Raw genomic sequence first — 25,668 nt, 5'->3', positions numbered from 1 at the left:
AGAAGCAGAACATTGTTCAGAACCTCAAATAATTTTTTCATGCACATTGTTAAACATTACATAAGCTAGACATGAGACAATAAATAGAATAGATGATAAAATCAGACCCACAGGAGATCGAGGTGTTAGAATTATCACGCATGGATATTAAAATATCTGTGATTTATTTATTAGAAGAAAAGAGAGGGAATTTCAGTAGGAGACTGGAAATTTGAGAACTGAAAAATATAAAAATTAAAAGTAAAAACTGAATAGATGAGTTCAATAGCAAGTTAGACCAAACTGAAAAAAGAATTAGTGAACTGGACTGTAGGCAAGAAGAAAAAATCCAGATATTCGGCTAAAGTGACAATAGATGAAAGGATAGAATATACATAAAAAAATTAGAAACCAATGGGACATGATGAAATTATCTCATATATATGCATACAGAATCTTAAAAAAAAGAGAGAGAAAATGTGGCAGAAGCAGCATGCTTTTATGATGAACTCCTCTAAACTTTTGAGGAACAAATGGTTCTTACAATGTAGAAAACTGTCTCAGAGCAGAGGAAAAAGATGTAAAATTAGTCTATAATGATAACTATATGAAAAGCTGCACAAACAGTACAGAAAATAGCATAGAAATCTGCAAAAAGACCTCATTTATAAATAGAGATGCCCAAATTCTTACAGTGCGTATCTGGTAATATATTGTGGAGAAGGCAGCTATTTTCCAGCAATACCTGAAAGTTTTAATATTAGGTTTAATAGTCATTTTAATAATATAAGTGGATTCTACTAATACATTTTTACCACATCCATGGATGAAGAAAAAAAACATATAGCATTATCTATTCAGCAGTTGGCAAATATTTTTCCCCCGCAATTAAAATTTACTCCGGGAGATAAAACATTTCTTTAGTAGATTGACTCACACTGTCATTGATTCTTAAATAGGTGTGATAAATACCCCCATCCTGATTTAGACAAAAGGGAGGAGGTAGGATTAATCACAATCTCACGAATGTGGGGTGTAGTTTAGTTGGGAAAGCTGCACAATTATTTTATCTATAACCTTCCATGGAGTATTTTCCTGCTTCATCCTTTTTTTTTTTTCTTCTACTCCTGTCTTCTTCCCAGTATTTTCTCACTGAAATCACTGAAATAGCTCCAAATTTTTTTAATAAACATTCATGTTTAATTTAAAAATAACAAAAACAGCTAGAACTGTAAACTTTTATAAAACCAAGAAAAAATAAAAGAATACCTATTAAGCCAATGGCCAAAAAAATAGTCAGTCACTATTAACTATTCAGTATTATTCTGGACACACTAATTCAGTAAGGTAAGAAAAAAAATCTTTATAATTGTTGGAAACTGTCATTATCTATAGACCATCTGATTAAAAATCAAAATGGATTAACTGACATTCTATTGTAAATTAAAATAAAGTTAGGAAAAGTGGCTGGAAGCAAAATAAATATATGCATACTCATTTTTACTACGTACCACCCATAACCAGTTGGACAATCAAATATGCAATGACTAAACATTCCTGTTTGCCCGAAGTTTTCCAGTTTAGCACTGAAAGTCCTATGTCCTAGGAAGCCTCACAGCTCTTAGTACCGTTGGATGGGTGATCACCCTAAACTGAAAGAAAATTTAGAATAGTAACAAATAAAGGAAATCTTAATCAATTAAAGCTATACAAGAGCATTATGGGGAAAACTACAGAATTTTACTGAATGCCATTAAGCAAAATTTTAAATTAGAGAGTTCTATTAATAGCATGGTATTGGATGGGAAAAATTCAGCATTGCAAATATGTAAATTTTCCTGAATGATCAAAATTTGAATTTGACATAAATAAATAAAAATCCAAGTAGATTTTCTTTTAAACAACAAAATCATTCAAATATTTATATGGAAGAAAACTGAGGCAAGAATAACTTAGATAAGATAATTATAAAGCAGAATAAGGAAAAGAGGGATTTGCATCAAAAGATATGAAAACATTGAAAAATGAAAATAATTCCAATTGTGGTACATGTGGAGGCAAAAAATCAGAAAATTCCAGGGAGTAGAAATTCTACACAGTAGAAAGCCAAGACACAAGCTTAAGTATATATAGAAGTTTATCATAAAAATAAGATGGCATTTCAAATGGGAGGAAAAATAGATTAGTCAAAATGATGCTGGCATAACTGGCTACAATTTGGTATAAAGTTAAATTCCTGCCTAACACCAAGGCATAAAATCAACTGCAATCAGTTTTCTATAAATACAGAGAACCCTCATTTTCAAAGAACTAGGAGAGAATGGGGTAGATAAAATAGAACCACTTTTTGAAGTAATAAAGCAGAAAAAAACTTTTAAGAAAATATTGAGATATTTGATTCCATACATAAAAACTATGAATGTCCATCTTAAGCAAATGCCATAACCAGGACTAAAAGACAAATGATCAATTAGTTTCTTTATTTAAATCAATATAAATTGATATCTTAATTTATAAACAACACACATAATTCTTTAAAAAATTATGGACAGCCCAATAAAATATAAAAAAAGGATGCAAACTGAAAATTCACAAATGAACAACAAATGGACAATACATTTATAAAGACATGTTCAAGATTGCTAGCAAACAAAAATGGGAAATAAAGCGTGAATGAGATTATAAGGCTCCCGTATATCTTACTTAGGTATGACTTGTACTTTTATGCCCAATATATTGACATCACTCAATTGCCTTTATTGTACTTAGTGTGAACATTTACCTAATGAAATAATATTTTAAAATGTGTCAGGTTGATGCTGCTTGTTTCCAAATATTTCAATTTCAGCCATGCTTTTATTGTTGATGATTTAATAATGTGAAAATTTATAGATTTTGCTTTTTTTATTTTACAAAAATGAGTGAAAATAGAAAAATAAGAATTACTTATGTTATTGATGTTAAATAATGCTCAAAACTTAGACAACTAAGATAACAATGAAATCATTTGGCATTTTGAAATAATTCAATATTTAGTCTCAATTAGTTGCTTGTATTTAAGCCAAGATATCCAATACAGTACATATTTGCAAAAGACATTTTAAAGAAAATATATACTATTGAAAGGAATGTCTAAAATGCAAAGTATAATTAGGAATTTAACATATTTTACCTTTTTTGGAATCACTAATGACACGTTAATTTATTATTCAACTTCTTTACATTTGAATTTTTTTTAAATCTAATTTTATTGATATATTCACACACTATATAGTCCATCCGAAGGATACAATTAATGGTTCACAGTATCATCACATAGTTGTGCATTTATCACCAGGATCATTTTTAGAACATTTATATTACTCCAGAAAAGGAAATTAAAAACAAAACAAAACAAAACTGAACATCCCACACTCCTTCTCCCCTCCTCCTATTGACCACTGGTATTGCCCTATACCCAATTTTAAGACTTATAATAGAGGTTGGTTAATTAAGACAGTGTAGTATTGTGAGAGATAGATACATAGATTAATGGAATAGAGCAAACCATCCAAATGTAGATCCAAACAAATATGGGTAACTGACTATTTTTTTTCTTTATTATTATTAAAGAACAGGGCTACTGGATTACATTTCATTAAGTTCAGGTATTTTCTTCTGGCTATTCTAAAACACCAGACACTAAAAAGAAGTATCTATACAATGAGTCAGCAGTCACAACCATTTGTTAAATCCTAATTTCACAGTTACCCCTTTTCCCTCTCATTTGATCACTCTCTCAATCTTCAGAAATATGTGGGCAATGACCATTTTAACTACTTCATGCTGGAAAGGGGTGTTGACCTTACAGATAGAGGAATGAAACTGGTTGATGTTCTTGGAGAGACTGGTAACTCTAGGTTTCAGGGCTTATCTGGAATAGGGTCAATCTAGAGTTACTGAAAAACAAAAAATAAAGTTACTAAGAAAAGTTTTATGGTGGCTTAGATAGATCCCAGGGAACTCCCCTAGGGTTTTCAGGAATACTGTTGGTTGGGGTTTGTCTTTCTGTACACATTAAATTTTTTAATTTTTCATTTGAAAATTTAATGAACAGAAAATTTCAGTGGAGAATAGCGCAGAGTTTTGGGAGAGGATGGTTGACCAGTAAGATAAAGATGAAGCATAAATGAATTAGTCATTTTAAAAATCAATTGGTCATTTTTAAAACCATTCTAAACTGACCTTATTGTATACATATATGAATTTTAAACTGATTGTCAGAAATACATTATTAGTGAAAGTAATGCAGAGGATACCATTTCAACAAATTAAATAGATGGAAGTAAAATAACTTACTTTATATTAATAAAGTTTCAGGCAAACCAGCACTTTAATACATTGTTGGTGGGGGTGTAAAATTGGTACAGACCCCTCGCCCCCCCCCCCCAAAAAAAAATTGGTATAGACTTTTGGGAAGCAGTATGGCAGGATGTATTAGATTTAAAAAATATATATTAACCTCCTTTGCTCTACCAATTTTATTTCTGTGTACTTATAGCAAGGAAATAATTGAGGTGTATTGAAGGATATCCTTTTCATTGTAGCTTTATTATGATAGTGAAAATTGGAAACCACCTAAATGTCAGCAATGAGATTGATTAAATAGATTATGATGCAGTGATATGATTGGATGCTGTGCCTTAAAATAACATTTTAGCTTCATGAAAAATATTAGTTATATATTGAGAAAAACTCAGGTCACAACTTAGCAACTACCTGTCCTCACCCCTAATGTATATTATACTTCAGAGACAGGAAGGCTATAAACAAAATGATAACAGTGATTACTCCTCTGAGTGGTGGAGTTGCAGGTGATTTTTATTTTTTCCTTTGGGCTTTTCTGTAATGTCCCATTTCCAAATTTTCCACAATAAACATGGCATGCTTTTGTAATCAGAGAAATACTATTTTAAAAATAGTGCTGGAACTAAGGAAGTAAAAAATAGAGGTCACTTATTTTCAGGAGAGCTGGAAACTTTTAAACAGTTTTCAATGTTAACATCTATGCCTGGAAAAAGCCTATTTCCTTTTCCCTTCTATTTTAAGCTCTGTTTTACATACTATTTAATTCTTAATATTGAATTCAAAGATGATGATGTTGATGATGATGATTTGTAGAGAGTTACCTTTTGAAAATATTTGCAATAGAATGACCCTTAGAGAAAATGTTCTTCATATATACAACCCCCCTTTAGTGATTTCTTCCCAAAGGCTAGACGAGATAGCCCCATTGCTTAGCCCCATTTCTTCTTTCTTTCAATTGGTCAAAGACACTTTTACTATTATCTTCTGATCTTAAAGCCATCACTTGGTACTCTGGATAAGCAGAGGTCAAACTAAAAAGCAGGATAAAATGATATCTAAAATTATTTAATGAGAGGAGATTCACTTGGGTAATGGTTGCAAATTTAGGAAGTCTTGGAAATGTATTTATTAAGAAAACTTCTAAAGAAATTAAAATGTCTTTGGAAAGATGGACAAAGATATCACTTGTGTGAAAGAAGAACATAATAGTACAAAAATCCTCAATTACTGAGTAGAAAATACCTCTTACGTACTGAAAATATGATAGTAAAACATAAATGGGATGTTTGGAATATAAGTTTAAGGTAATTTCCCAGAGAATCAATTTAAAGACAAAAAGCTGTATAAAAGTGCAGAATAAATTTATCTGATTAAACAAGGAGCTCTCATATCCAGAGTTCCTGAAAAGGAGGAGAGAGCAAGGAGATGAAGGTATTTTCAAAGAAAAAATGTCATAAAATTTCTCATAGCTGAAAAACCTGAGTCTGTAGATTGAAAAGACCAAAACAAGGAGGCCATGCCAATTCCTAGAGTAGCTTATTGTGAACTTGGCCAGAAGGATAAAAAGATAACACTAAAATCTTTAACACAGAGAGAATATAAAACAAATAAAACCAGAACAGATAACAAGGTATTGGAATGGCAACTTAATTTTTAGTAGCCACCAAAAGTAGAAGAAAATGTATGCTATATGGGAGGGTCACATTACATTTTTTTTTCATGTGAGTATCCTGTTATTATAGCACCATTTGTTGAATTTTTTGTTTGTTTGTTTGTTTTGGAAAGTGCGTGGGCCATGAAACGAACCTGGGTCTCCTGAATGGCAGGCTAGAATTCTACCACCAAGCTACCCTTGCACCCCCAGAAAAATGCTTTTAAAACATGATTTGTAACCTATAATTTTTCACTTAGTCATATTATTAATCAAATGAAGATAATGTTAGCTGCCGTAACAAACAATCCCCAAGTTCATTGGCTGAAGATAATAGAAATTTTTTCTCACTCACATAGCAGTCTCCTCGTCATTCAAGGACCCAGGCTGATGTAACCTACCCACTGCAATACATGCCTTCCAAGGTAGATGTGGCATTGACTTCCAGTCAGCAAAAGGAAAAAGAAGACAGAGAGGTTCTACCTGCTTCTTGAAGGACCCAACATAAATTCTGTCCAAATTTTGGTGGACAACTAGCAGTAATAAAAATTTTGCCTTCCCCTCACTCTTTTGAGGAAAGTACTGAAAGGTGTGCACCCTCATAATGGGGAAGAAAGCTTAAAATACAGAATTGTAGAAAGAGAGTAGGCATCCCTGGAGAACAGAAAAGGGAAGTTCCACCATAACAGCTACACAGTCATGCAGGTGACCTGGATGTGCACTCATATCCTATTGAAGGAGGGTTGATTGAGGGTTCAGAGGGAGAGGTTTCCAGGAAAAAGGTATGGAACTGAGAGAATCGTTGATGCATTTGATAGTGTAGACAATACATTGTGAAACATTTTATAAGTGTGCTATGTTTAAACTTTTGAGAAAAAATAGGAATAGGCATATAGAAACTAAGAAAATTAGAAATTGAGACAATTACTGTTTTCAAGAAATAATGTACTTCAGGAATGGAGACATAATCATAGTACACTACATGGCCCAGCACAAATACTAGTTACATAGCCATAATAAAGTAACTCTAAATAGGGATTTAGCCAAAAAATTGTTGTATAAATATAACAATTTTGTGGGGTTGGGAAGTGATGGATAGTGCACAGGGAATTCCTGTAAAAGAGCAAAATTCTTATCTGCTTAATTGGAAGTCAGTTGATGGGACATAAACATTAACTATGGTTGAGCAGAAGCCAGATAAAATAATTTTTTTTTTTAATATTTGCCTTTTGAAAAGAGAACTTGTATGGAATGAGTAAGTAATGGAAACTGGTTTTCATTGTAAGTTTTTTGGAACTATTTGATTTTTTTTAAATCATGAGTTCATATTACTTTGATGCAGTTAAAACCAAATGATTTCTAAGAGCATACATGTTTAGTCAGAGGCAAAACTAGGACTGCAAAAGAAAAGTAATATTATCTCTGTATTTCTATGCCATTCTCTAGAAGCAAGAGAATTAGTCTGTCCCAAGTTCTTCAAACATCAAAATCTCTGTGGTCTCTCTCTTGGACTTGGACTGTGGTTTTCAAATTCTGTAGACTTGCCCCAGCAGCATGCCATCTCAAAGTCATTTATTACATTTAATGTAAAAGCAACTTGGCTCCAATTAAGCAATTGAAAGGATTTTCCCTTTCTGCCCCTTTTGGCGATGAAAACTAGATGTTATTTGACTCCTGAGCTCCCCCTGGAACTGATTTAGTGCTGAACAAGCCACACGATTAATAAAATTAAAAATAAAGTATCTTTACTTTATTATTTATTATTTAATATATTGTAATATTAATATGTATATTAATATATAATATATAATATAATATAACATATAATATTATTTATTATAGAGTATCTTTCTGTCCCTCATTCTCCGGGTCCTAGTCTTTGGACTGGTTGGATATTGACACTACACTGTTGGGCTGTGAACTCCTCAGAGGCTATCTTTGACTCTGGAAAACTACAAAGAGCCGTGGAAGGAATAGCTCAACATGATTAGCAGCCATTGACATAGACAATATTAATAAAGATTAGAGAGGAAGTTTGGAGTATATTTATGAATGGGGTGGTTTGGGAAATGGATGAGAAGAAAATAATTTGAGGGCACTGGTTGTGGGGAGACACTGGTGAGAAGACGTGGGGCACAGTACATTTGGGACCCAAGTATACAAGCTCTACAGTCTCTGCTGTTTTGCTTGAAAGACCTAAAAGTGGAGCAGAGGCTCTTAGGAGTGCTTTTATAATAGGAAAGTTAAAAGAAAAGCATATCATTGTTTTTAGACTTAGATTCTTATCCACAAAGGAGAATGTGATAGCTGGTTTGCAAATCATTTGTTCTCAACTGTAGAGGCTCCTATTGTTAATGGCTTCCGGTGCTGAAAGTAAATACTCTGAGATTTTACACAAGATCGTTTGCCCTGCTGGGAGAGCATGGACACAGGCAAATGTTCAAGGGAAATGTGCCTTGATGCATTTTTAAAACCCTTCACTTACCACCTCTCTTTTTCCTCAGCTTTTTAGGGAATTCAGAACAAGGTAGAGCTTCCCTCCATTTCATGCCAAATAAAATACTGAAAGTCCTAGTCTATCTAAAGGCAAAATGATCAGGAAAGTACTTGGCACAGCCAAAGTCCCCCCATATCCTCAGCAAAGAAAAAAGGGCCAAAATAAATGGGCCAGGTTTGCTCTGGTCAGCTTCATATGGAAGAGAGTGGTCACATTCATGCTTTCTCCTGACTGTTAAGAACTAAGGAAAACCAATAATAGCATAACATTATTTAATTTGTGGTCACACTGAAGTTGTTCTTTGTATTCTGGATTGCATCCAGTCTCCACCAACTTGATTTTAAAGAGTTAACTTCCACCAAGCTCCATTTATTTCTGCAAATTCTTATTTTTACCCACATAGCAAACAATGGAGGGGATACAGTTAGTTGGGAGAAAATTAAAATATTTGCATGGTTATGTGTTTCCTCCTTCTCTTGAGAGAAGCCACAGAGCATTTCTATTGTTCTCTAAGATTATTTCATCTAAGAAGAACCAGTAATATGTTCCAGTCTTTATCTATTTTCTCAGCAGCCACAGGATGCTCTACATGGCACTCCCTAATGATCTGTGACACTAGAGCTGAGTTAATACTCATGAGGTGAAGAACACTCAGCATATTTACTATAAAAGCATATGTCCTTTGTTTTAAGCTCTTTTCTCTAAACTATTAGAGTTTCCATGTCTGTTTCAAGTTCAGAGACTACATCACATATTTTCATGCAGGTTTACAAGACTTAAGTTTACAAGTAACTTTAAATTTTCCATCATCTTGACTATTCGATTAATAATAGAGCTAAAGTTTGTAGCATACTTTCATACTTTCTATAAAAAGAAATTTATGTGTGTGTATCTTTGTGTGTGTGTGTTTATGGGTGGGTAGGGTTTAGACCTTGAAAGAATTGGTAGAAAGAAATTTTAAATTGGAACAATCGAAGGTTCTTCTACTTTCTTCATTTTTAGTTTCTCTCTCTCTCTCTCTCTATATATATATATATGAATACATATGACTATCTATCTTTCTATCTATCCATTCCCTCCATTGTGCCTTATTCTACAGATATCTGATAAATGTAAAGAGAAACAATGCTGGGAAACTATAGGGTAAAGAACTAGAAATGAAAATGTTCCCTTTTCTTTTCTCATCAGGGAATTGTCAACATTTACTTCTTTTGAGAAAAATACATTTTGGTTTCCCTAAAACAAAGTAAAAGTGAATGGTTATCTACAATTCTTTTCATATTGGACTCAAAATATCTCCCTCCTTGGGTCTTATCTGGTTTCAACTCCTCTTTAGAATGAACTGTTGTATATTTTTCTTAGTCCACAAATACAGACAAAGCTCCTGTTCTTCTGAATTGCCCCGGGCGATTTGGTCTGAGTCTCAGAACAGTTTTGTAATGTATTTGTATGAACAAGAGTATCCTTGAGTGAGTCAGCCCACCTCCCACGGCCCCCGTGCAAGCACACATCGTTTCAGGGCCCCGGTGCAAAGGAGAGGAGGCAAATATGACTCTGTCTGAGTTCACTGAACCCTGCAAACAATGTCAGTGCCCAGTGTTATTTTAAACTTCAGCATTTTTGCATTTGACTATTCTTTTTCACTATTATGAGTAACTTAGTGAGGGTTAACTTTTACAGACTAGGGTATTAAAGAACTGTTTGTATTTATGAACAAGTTATTTAATACACACTTTGTCTTTAAAGCAAGAATTATCTTTTTTTCCTTAGTGATAATTTCCAAAGGCAGGAAATTTAATGTACATTCTAACTTTTTGAACCTTTTAATGAGTACCATTTTGGAAACAAATGCATATTGTCAAAAGGAAAAATAATTAGTAAAACAAAAAATGGTATTTTGTCTAAAATTATTTTTGTTCATCTATTTGTTGAGCTCGTATCACTGAGTATTTTCACCATTTGAGAATAGAATATTAATTCTAACTCCAAGTTGTAAAGTGTCCTTAAGTGGTATATTTGACTTAAAGGGACATTAAAAGTTTTTTCCTATAGTAATTAATGTTTTCATTAAAGATTATGCACTATTGTTTTTTCTCATCAATATAAATTTAATATAAACTGGAATATGTATTTCTTTACTAAGTTATGGATAACAAATTTTGAATTTTTATTATATGGAAGACACTGAGTTATGTATTTAGGTTTTAGAAAGCAAATACCACTATCCCTGTATAATGGTTTTGTAATAAAACAAACAACTTCCTAGCTCCTAAGGAGCCAGTGGTCTAGTTTAGAGCCCTAAAAGTCCAGAGAAGAGAGAATAATTGTGTTTGGCATTGAAAAATGGAAAGAATTTAAAAAGAACAGGAAAAAAGGAGATCCTTGGAGGAAGTGGTAGTAGAGTGAGCAACAGTATGAAAGCAAGAAGTAGCAAGACAAGAAAGAAACAATTGTGGCTTAGGAGGATAGTTTAAGTTGAAGACTACATTAGTTATCTATTGCTACATAAAAATATTAGCACATGTAGTGGCTTAAAACAACACACATTTATGATTTCACAGTTTCTAAGGGTTAGAGATTGGCACACAACTTGGGGGCTCTGCTTCAGTCTCTCACAAGGCTGCATCAGCGTTGGTCAGGGCTGGGGTGTCATCTGAGGCTCAACTGGGGAAGTTTCTGTGTCTGAGCCCATGCAGTCATTGGTTGTATTCTGGTGCCTGTGAGCTGGCACATTGAGGGCCTCAGATCCTTGCTGGCTGTTGACCAGAAGCTGTTCTCAGTAACTTGCCAAGCAGGTTTTCCCAAATGGCCACTTGCTTCCTCAAAGCGAGAAAAGGAGAGAGTCTCCCAGCAAGACAGACATTACAATCTTGTGTAATATAATAACAAACACATAATCCTTGCTGTGTTCTATTGGTAAGACACAAGTTCCAGATCCCACCCACACTCAAGGAGAAGGGATTTCATAAGGGCATAAATACCAGGAGGACCACTTTGGCATCTCTCCACCACAAGACCCAAAAAGAGGAAAATTAGGGGATAAATAAAGATCATTTCTCAGTAAAGAAGTGGGTAAATGCAAATGATCATCTACATTTTCAGTGGAAGAACATACAATTTTTAAAATCACTTCCTCATTTTCCACTTGAAATTTCAGCTGTGATATACAGGTTAGTGAGAGGACCTGGCATATACAAATAGACATTGATCAGCTCTATTTAGGCAATCTGACAAGCGGTGTTTCAATATTTCAGATCCTCTCTGTTAGATTGTATGTAGTGCTGTCATGGAGAGTTGGATTATATTATATAGAGAGGAAGGGTGGTGAGGTTTTTGGAAAGAATCTGGTGACTAGAAGGAAGAAGGGGCATTTAAGGAAAGGACTCATGACACAATTCCGAGCAGAATTTGATAGACATGAGGGCCATCTTTGGGGAGAGAATAAAACATGAATTATAGAAACTACAGCAGGGAAGTGGTAGAGCCAAGAGTCAAAGCCAAGAAGTGTGACCCCAGAGCCTGCACTCTTCACCACCCCACCGGGCCTCTGAAGTACACAGGGCTCTTGGTGGAAGAGACCTTAGAGGAGCTAAGAGCTTTCAGCTGCAAGTGAAGGGCTCACAGGGGCTGTCAGCCCCAAATCCTGAAGTGAGTCTTTTGGTATATCGAGAACCAAACGTTAAAAACAAAACGAAAGTCAAAATACTGTTTTAAAATTTCCTTTGGATTCTTTTCCTTATAATTTCTATTTTATAGGCAATAAGTCCCTCAATAGTATTATCTTTTATGGTTTGTAAAGAGGAGGCACCCCACAGCTGAATGGGACTGTCTGAAGAACTCCTTCAGGATTTCTTCTATTCAGGGAATTAGGATATAAAGTAATTCCGTTAAAGTAATATTTTCACAACAGCTGGGAAGAAGGCACATATATACAGCAAATCATTTTTAAGTCTCTGTTTATTCTTCATTCCCCCTCCTCTTCATACAAATCCAGTGTGAGGCTTTTACAAGCCAAATGAGGTAAAGATCAGTGGTAAAGCTTGAATAAATCCAATCAAGAACTCTAGTCAGCTAACTTCAAATGGAAACCAAGCACACGGGACATTTGTGAAGATCCAGTAGGCAGGTGGTTTTGAGGTATCTTACGACAGTTTGCTTGCGTATGCAGGATTTTAGTGATAGGAGGTTCTAATGAAGCCAGGAGAAATCTTGAGGTAGGGGTGGGGATGGGGGAATAGGTATAATTTAAATCTAATCACTAATAAAGGCCAGGTGTGTCGGTAGTAATCAAATCAGGTTAATAGATTATCTGAAAATTCTGTGTAAAATGTTTGTTATTCAAAACAATGACCAGATCATGTCCCACTGATGTGAACCAATCAATTAATGCCTCATTAACATTCAAATCCACTGGATCAACAGGTTGAGAGATTTGGTGGCAAAAAGACCAGAAACAGAACAGATGAGAGGCTCTCTGAGAGAACAGTTTAAATTGCAATGAAATTGCATTTAATTTTCCTTTCAGTTCAAATCTGTACTATCTACCCCTCTATCATTTCTTTCTATATTAATTCTAGTGGCATCAAGATCCTTTACACGTGCACAATGTAAAGCTTAGTGAGGTGAAGTGACTTGCCTTGGCTTAAACCTAGGTCCTTAACAGTTTGTTCACTGCCTCACAACTCAGCTTCTCGTCCGGTTCGTGTTCATCCACTTTAAAAAGGGAGGAAAAAAATGGTCAAAATGAGATGATCTCATGTATCCAAGAAGAACAATGGACTTCAGTGCTTTTATATTTCATTCATATCCTGTCATTGGTCTTTAACCTTAGAGTTCCACAACTTCACTAAAATTTAGAAGGTTGACGTAATGCCGTAAGACTTAATTATTACCTAAAATATAGCCAGAAATCCTTAGATGAAAGGTGCTGTGAAAAATTAAATTCCACTTATTACAGAGTAGCTGCACAGAGCTGGGGAACAGGTCTGAATTTGATGCATGTCATCTCGTTAGCTTCCAGGTTATTTTGGGAGAATATGTATACCTGTTGCAACAGCTGGAAATGAGAAGCCTTCAGCTCTGGCCCAGGCACTAAGTTTTCTTAGTAACAAACCCAGAGGTAAGTCCAACCCAAACCTCTCCTCCCACTAATTGTAAGTTTTACTTTTTTTTGCCCTTTATTGAATATATTTGTGTTTCAAGGTTAATAGTAATAATAATAGCTATAATAGCTCATCTAATTATAGCACCTTATAATGTTCATGTAGATGATCCCTTCTGAGAGTCTCAAGGTTTGTGAGGTCAGCAAATAGGTGTCATTACCTTCTCTTTATGGATATTGTAGCCAGTTATTATGAATATAATGTCAGAAAACAAAGTACCTTACTAGGACAAGGCAGCTTCCCTACCTAAGGTTTGAGCACTGAGCCGAGATAAGGTTTCACCACTGAGCATGCCATGCAGGGCATGCTGGGGCATCACTGCGGAGTAGGAGTTGGGCAGCTCTGGGAGGATTACTGAAAGCATTTCAGGTTGTCCTGGTCTTAAGTGCCAGGAAGTGAGATTTCTCCCCCTGGTTTTATCACCCATGTGTGCTGAAGTTTTATGGAAGAATTGCTTCACTTTTGGGGGCCTCAGGTCCTTGTCGTAGCTCATCTAAGTGACTGTTCACTGGACTTGAGTGAGAGTGGTACCAGGTACAACCTCCCGGGACTGCTATGTATGGTTGCATAGGCTATCCACTGCACAGCCTCAGGGGTATCACCCACATATAATATGTTACAGATGTCCACATTTATTATGCTATTGTCCCAATAGATTGAAGCAAAGTGTTAAGGAAGAGGTGCTTTTTCAATTTACACAAAAGTCCAAGGCAAGCAGTGGCACTGCATCAGGACAAATTTATAAGAAAAGGTCAGAATAAACCCAAAAAGAAGGGTTATTAGAATTCTTTATTTCATAGTTAGTGCATTTAGAAGGAAATTAATAGGAACACAATCCAGTTTATATTCAAAGACAAAAAGACTGTAAATTCTTATAATAGTATTGCTTCATCGATTGTAATAAAGGTTTCATTCTAATGCAAAATGTTAATAATAGGGAAGACTGGGTGTGTTTGGGGAGTATATGGGAATTCTATATTTTCTGCATGATTTTTCTGTAAACTTATGTCTTCTCCAATTAAAAAATGAAGGAAAAAAAAGACAGTAAATTCTGTTATATGTGTCTCATCAGACAACACTGTGAATGCAGAAATTTCAGGCATGAGGTCTGATTTTTTTCAAACTGAGAATTAATTAGAGAAGAAGTCTACACAGCTGCAGGTACCAAGCAATTTAGGAAAGTGGAATTCTTTCCTACCTAAATCTCACAGGTCATGGAAAAACCTGGCTTTAAATTTCACAGGTCATCGGAAGAACTCATCTAAAAGATATTTTCATTTTTCTCCATCTCTGTAATCTAATTAAGAGGGACTTATGCCTAACAGTTACTCAAATTATGTCATAGTGAAAAATGAATCTATTCGTTAAGAAATAATAGTTTAAAGTATTTTAGTTGACTTGGATGGGACTTGATTGAACCAAGGCTTGATTAATAAGAGTTTGGAGTGAAAAATGAGTGTAAAATTATAAATCAATACACCAAGGGAGAGCTCAGTTGTCAAGAGGGACAGTACCAAAAACAGGTGAAATAAATACGTTTTACATATTGAAAGCAACAATTTAAAAATGCAGTGAAAGAGCAGCCATTAAGCATGTTTCTCCAAAATTCTTTTGCAATAATATTTCCAATACATTCTTTATATTATGTGCAAAGGATTACGGATTCCCTACTGAAATCTCTGTCATTTTTCAGAACCACATTTGCAAAAATGTGGTCTTCTGGCTTTAATTGCTTTTTACCATTCTCTTTTCTGAGAACCTATGACTTAGCTTTCATGTTTAATGGCTTAAAAAATTATTTTTAATGAGGAACTTAGCAATGTTTCCCAAGTCAAAACTACTTTTTTCTTTTCTTCTTTTTCTCATTCTTGACCCTGTACTGACCACCTTCACCTTGTATGCTCTTGACTTCAAAGTTTTTGTGCTCTTGCAACCATCCTCACAGTTGATTTTTTTCTCATGTTCATACTTTAATGGAGTCTTCTAATTCTCCCATTTGGACTCTGGCTACACATCTGTATTTTTTTCATGCAATTCCTGAGCATCTTTATCTTACTCTCTTTTTTTTTGAACTCTCTCTCCATCCCTACTTTATTGGTTATATCACCTTGTTGTTGTACTTGAATGGCCAACAATCAGCTCCTGTATTTCTTTCCCTCAGATGTTTCCTTCATCTGCTCATGACTTCTTTCCATTCCAAAGTCACAGAGCCTTGAACTTGCTGCTCTCTGCAGCTTCCTTGCCAATCTCCCTGCCTTTAGTCTATCTTCCTCTGATCAGCCACACTTGCACAACAAATATAATTTTCTTTATCTCCATATGACCTCTTTTGTAGTGGTTTCCAATGACCTCTCACATCAAATGTAAGCATTTTGTTAAGAGATTGTCATTTTCTTATTGCCCTCTCCTTCTTACCTCATTACCCTCAACTCTTTTAAAGATAATTATATGTCGTGGTTCAACTGGAATAGGCTGGGTTTCTGCCTCTGGCCCTAGAGCAAATAAGAAATGTGTCCTTTTCACTCTCAAAAATGCCCCATTTGGATAATAAATTACAGGGTCAGTCTATCCATATGGTCACGACTGTGCTTGCCGTACAAATCTACTTCGCAATTCTCTGAATCAGAGTTGCCCTCACCTGTGCTAATAATGACACACACCGTCTTCTTGTGGCACTTTTTTTTCTCATTCACTCCATCTCGTGGCTCTCATACCTATCAAACTTCGCTCAAGGTTTCATGTGGCGAAGCCTTTCGGTCTCTTGTTTTGCCTCCAGGTTCTTTCTCCAGAAACCTCAGTATGTTTCATTACTAAACTCTATTTTTGACATTTGTAATCAGTGAAGGAATCTCTAATTTTCTCTTCCATAAAGTTTTGGGATTTTAGCACTTTTAGATTTTGCATATTGGTTGGAATATCATAGTTGATCAGAAGGGCTCTTGTTTCTCTCAGGTTCTTGCCTTTATAAAATAGAAAAGATATGAAGTAGTCAGCAGGACTGTACAGATTTACCATTATCTACAAAGCGTTTCAAGTGGAATTCTGAATGAATGTTAGTTTGTGTTAGGCAGAGCCAGATGACTGAAACCAACAATTTATCCCTTTTTTTTGTTCCTGAAATAATTCTGCTGGACCTTAACAGAATTGCTGGAAGAAAACAGCTGAGAATTGAGCATAGTGAAATAATTTCCTTGCATTCTTCAATAAGCAGTAGTCGGTGAAAAGGAATGTAAACATTTTATGATAAAAGGAGTTCAAAAGGAAGCCCTAAATCCTTAAAATTAATAAACCAATAAACCAAAAACATAAAACTGCACAACCATTTGCATGGCTGATAAGAAGTAAAAGAATTTCAGAAATCTGTTTGAAGGAAGCAACAATAAAACAAGCGTATTAAAAATTAAAACCACATTAAATGCTATACAATAGAAAAAAAACATAGAAGTCACCACATAAAAGAAAGTAAACATAAGCTTTATTGGCAGAGAACACATATGAGGGTGATGATGATTTGTGGTGTTACTTCCCTTACTTCATGATGCATTGCCAACAAAGTCTGCATTTTTCCTTTAAAAACAAAAGTACTTCTCTTATATCTTTCCCTTTTCCCTGTTTGTCAGGGCATTTCAGAAAGCATCCTTTATCAAGTTAGTTATTCCTTACATGTGTGGGTATGGTTACAGGTTTTTCAGTGTTAGCATTTGTGCTGAACTCTCGGCAGCCCACTCTGCTTACTTACAAAGTTCTCCGTCATTCTATGAAGATGATACTAGTGAGTAGCTGTCAATATAGACAGTTCAGGTTGTTTTCTGGGAGTGATGATGGATTTACATTGCCTACTCATATTTCCCAGTGTGGTTCCCCGGCAACGGTGGACATTCTTTGAAGTGAGTGTTTTTCAGGACTAAGTGTGCGCTCTAAGGTACTGGAAGAGAGCAGTGGTTTTAAAATTTTGCTGTATATCAGAATCATTCAGGCCATACCCCTTACTCATTAAATCCAAATTTCTAGGTGATGTACTCAGGCATCAAGTTTGTTGTTGTTTTTAATGCGTGTTCATGAGGTATAGACTTTTTCTTATAGTATATATTTTAAAACAGACTTATAGAGGCATAATTAATGTATAATAAGTTCTGACATATGTATGAACCTATGTAAAACCTATGTATGAACATTTGTAAAACCACCACCACAGACAAAGTATTGAACATATCCTTGCTTCCTCATGCTTCTTTATACTTTCTTCCTCCTACCCCTCTCTGCCATCCCCAGGTAAATACTGAACTATTTTCTGTCACTATAGACTAGTCTGAGATTTTTAGGCTTGTATATAAATTGAATCATGCAGTATATATTCTTTTCAGTCTGGCTTCTTTCACCTGCAAGAGGTTATATATATCAATAACCCATCCCTTTTTATGGCTAATATTTTGTTGTATGGAAAGATGCATAATTAATTTGTTTATCCATTCACTTATCGGTAGGTGTTTGGATTGTGATTATTAAAATAAAGCTGCTATGAACATTTATGTATAAGTTTCAATATGGATATATGCTTTCCTTTTTCTCAAATAAATACTTAGGCGTAGAAAGACGTGGTCATATGGTAGGTGTTTAAGTTTTAAGAATCTGCCAATCTGTTTATTAAACTTACTGTAGCATTTTACATTTTCATTGGCGTGTATAAGAGTACCAGTTATTTCATATCCTCACCAATACTTGGTATGTTCAGTCTTTAGTTTCAGCCTTTTTTAATAGGTACATAGTAGTGATCCATTGTGATTTTTTTTTTTTTTTGGTGTTTAAAAAGGGGAATTTATTAAGTTGTTAGTTTACAGTTCTAAGGCCATGAAAATGTCCAAATTAAGGCAAAACTATGAAAATGTCCAAATTAAGGCACCAACAAGAGGTTACCTTCGCTCAAGAAAGGCCCATGAAGTTCAGGGTTTCTCTCTCAGCTTGAAAGGCACATGGTGGTAGCTTTCTCTCTAGGCCTCTTGCTTTATGAAGCTCCCCCAGGAATGTTTTCCTTTTTCATCTCCAAAGGTGTCTGGCTGCTTGGTCTCTAAAGCTGGGCTATGAGATTTGAACTGCCTGATCTGATACAATTCCTCTGGATTCTTCTCTTATATAAGAGATTCTTCTCTATAAGACACATCTCTTAGGTAAGTAGCGAGTTAGTAAGTAAAAGTAAGGAAGAGAACAAATCGGGGTGCTTCAGTCCAACACTTATAACCATACAGCGAGCTGAGGTTGAAAGGGGTTTATTGCAAAGGAGGGAGGGGGAGAGGAGGAGGGGGAGGGGGGAAAGGAAAGGGGAGGGAAAAAGGGGAAAGGAACACTTTCTTCTAGTGCCTGAAGAAAATGTCCCTCTGTTGTGATTTTAATTTTCATTTGCCTAATAAATAATCTTTTTGAGGATAATTTCATGTGCTGCTTTGCTAACCATATATGCCAGTTTGAAACTGTTGTGTACCCCAGAAAAAAGCCATGCTCTTTAATCCTGACTCAATATTATTGGGTGGAAGCTTTTTGATTAGGTCGCTTCCATGGAGAAATGGGTGGGACCTTTTGATGAGGTAATTTCCATGGAGATGTGTCTCTGCCCATGCAAAGTGGTTTGCTCACTGGGTCCTTTATAAAGGGAACCATTTTGGAAAAAGCTTCAGAGCCCACACAGTCAGAGGCCTTTGGAGATGCAGAAGGAAAATGCTCCTGGGGAAGCCTTTTGAAATGAAAAACCAGGAGATAAAGTTATCAGAAATAGCCATATGCCTTCCCAGCTGACAGAGAAATGAACACCATCGGCCCTTTCTTGAGTCAAAAGTACCTTTCTCCAGACGCCTTAGTTTGGACATTTTTATAGCCTAAGAACAATAAACTTGCAACTTAATAAATGCCCTAAAAAAAACTTCTATTTTTGGTACATTGCACTCTGGCAGCTTTAATGAACCAATACGCTATATATACACAAACCAACACACCATATATATGTATATATATGCAAGACTGCTGTCAGATACATCCTTTGCAAGTACTTTCTCCCACTCCATGGCTTGCCTTTCCATTTTTGAAGCAGTTTCTTTGGAAAGCAATATTTTAAAATTTTCATGAAGTCCAATTTATTGACTCTTTTATGGTTTGTGCTTTTTCCAAACCCAAGGTCACTAATATTTTCTCTTATTTTTCTATTGTAAATTGTAAATTGTGTAGTTTTAGCTTGTATATTTAAATCTATGATCTATTTTGAATTAATTGTGAGGAAAGGGTCAAATCATTTTTTTGTTTTTGTTTTTTGTTTTGCATATGGATGTCTAATTGTTCCAGAACGATTTGTTGAAAAGCTTATTCTTTCCCCATTAAATTATCTTGGAAAGTTTGTTGGAAATCAGTTGACTATAAATATGTAGGTCTATTTCTGGACTCTCTACTCTGTAGCATTGATCTGTTTGCCTACTTTTATACAGATACCACACTGTCTTGATTACTTAATTACTCTAGCTTTACAATAAGGCTTGAAATCTGGTAGTATAAGTCTTCTAGCTTTATTATTTTTTCAAAGATTCTCTGGCTTTTCTGTTTTCTTTACATTTCCATATCAATTTTGGAATCAATTTGTCAAATCTACAAAAAGAACATCTCTTTGGGTTTCAATGGCCTTATGTTGAATGTATAGATCAGTTTGGGAACTGATCTATATCTTAATAGTTCTGAATCTTCCAGTCCATGAGCTTGATGAGTCTCCATTTCCCTAGGATTTCTTTCAGCAACATTTTGCGGTTTTCAGTTTATAATTATTATCCCTGAAAACTTCATATAGGTGACACTATTGTAAATGATATTTTTATTAAATTTCAGTTTTGGATTTTTCATTGATAGTATAGGCATATCCTGATTTTTTTTTTGTAGGCTATATGATGGGGTCACATTTCATTATTTTTCCATGTGAGTATTCTATTATTGCAGCACCATTTGTTGAATTTTTGTTAGGTTGACTTTTGTTTTGCTTATTCCTTTTGTGGTGGGGGGAAGTGCATGGACCACGAATCGAACCCCAGTCTCCCACATGGCAGGTGAGAATTCCACCACTGAACTACCCTTGCACCCCCCTGACTGATTTTTTTTTTGCATGGGCAGGCACTGGGAAATGAACCCAGGTCTCTGGCATGGCAGGTGAGAAGTCTGCTTGCTGAGCCACTGTGGCCCACCCCCTGATTGATTTTTTACATTGATCTTATAGTTTTTGTTTGCTAAAATCTCTTCTAGTAGTTTTTTTTTTTTTTCGGTAGATTCCATAGGATTTTCTACAAAGAGTCATGTTTTCTTTGAACAAACACAGTTTTATTTCTTCCAACCCAGTATGAAGACAGTTTTATTTCTTCCAACCCAGTATGAATACCTTTATTTCTTTTTCTTGCCCTATTACCCTGCTAGAACCTCCAGTATAATGCTGCCTAGAAGCTATAAGAGTGGGCATCCTTGCCTTATTCAGGATATTAGGGGGAAAGCATTCAATATTTCACCATTTAAATATATTGTTAGCTGTAGTTTTTATTTATCTGCTTATCAACTACCTTTATCAGGTTGAGGAAAATCTTTTCTATTCCTAGTTTTCAACAAGAATAGATGTTGGGTTTTGTCAAATGTTTTTCATGCATCTATTGATATGACATGTTTCTTCATTTTCAGTTTGTTAATGTGATGAATTACAGCGATTAATTTTTTTTAGGTTGCAAATACTTTATTAGAATAAAAAATAAAATACCATAGGACTGCATAAGCAAGTAATATAGTTAACACTATAATTTTTATAACATTATTTCCTCAAATTTAATAATGCTACAAAACTAACACAGTGTTAATAATGGGGGAGCTATATGGAAACTCTGTATTTTTGCATGATTTCTTGAAAACCTATAATTTCTCTTAAAATGATTTTAAAACTAAGCAAAGAAATGAAAGCTAACAGGTGCAAAACACATCTTTCACTGTCTTTGCAGATTGGCTCTCTGTTGGCTGGTGCTTTCCCTCAGAACCCTCCTACCAATGGACATGAAACAGCCCCAGGTTCTTTCCAGTCTTTTCTGAGCATACGTCTTGACTTGGGCATGTGCTCATGGCCTTAGGAATTTCCCCACTTATAGAGATCCTATGCTCCATCCTCTCTCTATGAAATAGTCTTTCCAGCTGGGGAGCTCTATTGTATCTCTTAGCCGGTAATCCTTTGCCCCAATCTACTGTCATTTGTTTCTTTTTTTTTTTTTTATTTATGATACATAACCACATACAAACACAAACATTCCTACCATATGATCACTCCATTCTTGTTATATAACCAATGACTCGCAATATCGTCACATAGTTGTATATTCATCATCATGATCATTTCTTAGAACATTTGCATCAATTCAGAAAAAGAAATAAAAAGAACAGAAAAAATTCATACATATCATACCCCTTATCCCTCCCTTTCATTGATCACTAGCATTTCAATCTACTAAATTTATTTAAACATTTGTTCCCCCTATTATTTATTTATTTTTAAATCATATGTTTTACTCATCTGTCTATAAGGTAGATAAAAGGAGCATCAGACACAAGATTTTCACAATCACACAGTCACATTGCGAAAGCTTTATCATTATACAATCATCTTCAAGAAACATGGCTATTGGAGCCCAGCTCTACATTTTCAGGCAGTTCTCTCCAGCCTCTCCGTTACACCTTAACTAAAAAGGTGATATCTATTTAATGCGTAAGAATAACCTCCAGGGTAACCTCTGACTCTGTTTGGAACCTCTCAGCCATTGACACTTTACTTTGTCTCATTTCACTCTTCCTCCTTTTGGTCTAGAAGGTTTTTTCAATCCCTTGGTGCTGAGTCCCAGCTCATTCTAGGATTTCTGTCCCATGTTGGCAGGAAGGTCCACACCCCTGGAAGTCATGTCCTGCATAGAAAGGGGGAGGGCAGTGAGTTTGCTTGTCATGTTGGCTGAGAGAGAGAGGCCACATTGGGGCAACAAAAGAGGTTCTCTGGGGATGACTCTTAGGCCTAATTTTAAGTAGGCTTATCCTATCCTTTGTGGGGATAAGTTTCATATGAACAAACACCAAGATTGGGGGCTCAGCCTATTGCTTTTGTTGCCCCCACTGCTTGTGAGAATATCAAGAGTTCTCCACCTGGGGAAGTTGAATTTTCCCCTTTTCTCACCATTTCCCCAAGAGGACTTTGCAAATACTTTTTTATTCTCAATGATTGATTTTTGAATACTAAACCAACTTTCTTTTCCTGGTGTAAGCCCCGGTTGGCCACATTGCATTATTCTTTATACATATGGTTGAATTTCATTTGCCAATTTTTTTAAAAGATCTTTTGTATTTATGTTCATGATAGATATTACTCTGATTTTGGTAGCAGGGAGATGCTGGACTTATAGAATGAATCGGGAAATATCCATTGTTTTCAATTTTTTCCATAAGAGTTTCTAAGGAATTGGTACTGTTTTTTACTGAAAGTTTAGTAGAATTCATCTGTAAAGTCATCAAGACCTGTAGTTGTCTTAGTGGGAAGGGAGCGATTTAAATTAAACTTCTGTCATAGATATTAGGACTATTAGTTTGTGTCTTTTAAATTATTTGTTCATTTCAACTAAGATGTTGAATTTATTGGTGTATGGTTGTTCACAATATTTTCTTATTTTCCTCTATATATCTGTAGGATTCACAGTGGCCTATAGACCTCTCTCATTCTGTTGTTAATAATGTGTATCTTCTCTCTTTAATTCCTTGGAAGTCAATTATATTGATTTTCTCAAAGAACAGCTTTTGTTTATACTGATTTTCTTCCTACGGTTCTTCTCTTTTATTCTACTGATTTCTTCTCTAATCTTTATTTCCTTTCTCTGCTTACTTTGGCCTTTCATTTGTTCTCCTTTTTGTAGTTCTTCAAGATGGAAGCTGAGGACTTTGATTTGAGACTTTTTTCTTAAATATAGATGTTCAGTGCTATAAATTTCTCCATTGGCCCTGCTTTAGACACATCCTATAATTTTTGATATATTATGCTTTTATTTTCTTTCACTTCAAACAACTGATTTTCCTTTTGAGGGGATTACTTGAATGTGTGCTATTTAGTGTTTGGGGTTTTTTTTCCAGCTATCTTTCTGTTAGGAATTTCTCATTTGATTACATTTTGGAAAGAGAACATATTTTGTATGATATGAATCCCTTTAAATTTATTGACTTGCGGAGCCCAGAATGTGGTCTGTCTTGATAAATGTTACATTTGAAAGGAATGTGAACATATCCTGTGCTCACTCTAACGAATGTCTCCTTAAGGGAATCAAGCATTTTTTAATGCCCCCCAGGTGATTCTAATGTGCAGCCAAGTTTGAGAAACAATTTAGCATGTATCAGAATCACCCGGGGACCTGTTAAAACACAGATTGCTGACTGCCACTCCCCAACTTTCTGATCCAATAGTTCTGGGATTGGGCCCAAGAGCTTGCATTTCTTATAATTTCCCTGGCGAGGCTGATTCTGCTTTCCTGGGGTAACACTTTGAGGACAACTGGATGAAAGTCTAGATACTCAAAGTATGGATCAGGGACCAGCAGCATCAGTATCACCTGGGAACTTGTTAGCAATGCAGAATCTGGCCCCACCTGATACACAGTAATCTGCATTTTCACAATTTCTCTGGTTATTCACACGCCCATTAAATTTTGTGAATTACTCAACCGGGACAGTGACTCTAATTCTGATTCAGCGGGTTTGGGGTCTGAGATTCTTTATTGCTCACAAGCATCTAGGTGATGTCAGTACTGCCGATCTCTGACCCACACTTTTTGTGGTAAATGGGACTAAACATTTACTAAGTACAAGGAAGTGAAAAGGGGATGATGAGGGGAATGATACAGAACCCCTCCATGTAAGAAGTTTGACATTTCATTGAATCCTGAGGTGCCAGGGAAAATAGTATGGAAATGATTATCCAATACATCTAGTTGGGGAAGAGGCAGTGAATCCCTAAGGAAAGTGATATAGCATTTTTGAGATAAGGATATTATAGGATTTGGTTCATGCTGAAAGAAAAATGTAGTCCAGTAAGTATGAAATAGACTAAATAAAGGGTTATGAGTCTGGGGTTAGACACAGAAATGTAGAGGTAGAAGAGTGCTGAGGCAGGATATTTCAAGATTTGACCATGCTTGTCTATGGCAGAGGGGGGTTTGCTCAGTTGGGACTGAATAGTTTGTGGAATTATGGGAACAGGTCATATCAATAGCACCTATGTTGAAGAAGCCAAAATATTCTATTAGCAGTCAGAATGGGGGAGGGAGACACGTTATGCACAAGGTTCAAAGACCATGAAGCAGTGTTTTTCAAGTAAGGATACAAATTAGAATCACCTGGGAGTTTAACAAAGTTTGATCCAGATATCCACACTGATATAAAGAAATGAAGAATTAAGCAACTGGGGGAGAAGGCACAGTATTGCTTTACAGAAGAATTTCTATTAACAAATGTGGAACAAATGAGGTAAACAGAAAATAGCCATTAGAAACCTGGAGCAATACTTGCTATAGACCAATGTATTTATTTATGAGTTTTAATGTTTGAGGAGAAAGTTTGAGGAGAAAGAGGATATTTGCATAGCTTCAAAGCACTTTCCTCAAGATAGTTATAAATTGCAATGGTAAATAAAGCTAGCAGTGGTGCAGTGGAGAAACCCAGCAGAAACAATCTTCACTAAGTGATCAATGCTACGATCACCAGTAATAAGACATAAAACCTAACATAGCTACTCATACAGTGCACAGAGGGACACATCGCTTCTATGATATTCTGGGGAAAAAGGAAAATACCTCAACCTAATAATGAAAAAACATTTGAGAAACTGCAATTGAGAGGTATTCTACGAAACAACTGTCCACTAGTCTTTAAAAGTGTTAAGGTGGTTTGAAACTTCATATAACCCTCCAAAATCATGTTCTTAAACCTAGTCCATTCTTTTCCTTTTTTTTTTTTCC

At 35.3% G+C, this 25,668-nt stretch overlaps 1 long non-coding RNA gene across 1 annotated transcript in view; it reads left to right on the top strand.

The window, feature by feature from the left end:
* The window catches only part of LOC143682880 (uncharacterized), a 151,155-nt gene that overhangs the window by 3,747 nt on the left and 121,740 nt on the right, over positions 1–25,668 (top strand). Inside the window, exon 2 of the long non-coding RNA XR_013175343.1 lies at positions 13,488–13,593. This is a non-coding gene — a long non-coding RNA (uncharacterized LOC143682880). The remainder of the gene's footprint in view (positions 1–13,487; positions 13,594–25,668) is intronic.

This window comes from Tamandua tetradactyla, chromosome 5, assembly GCF_023851605.1.
Source record: "Tamandua tetradactyla isolate mTamTet1 chromosome 5, mTamTet1.pri, whole genome shotgun sequence".
Taxonomy (NCBI): domain Eukaryota; kingdom Metazoa; phylum Chordata; class Mammalia; order Pilosa; family Myrmecophagidae; genus Tamandua; species Tamandua tetradactyla.
Note: the sequence above shows the minus strand (reverse complement) of the source record. Positions and strands in the feature narration are given on the sequence as shown.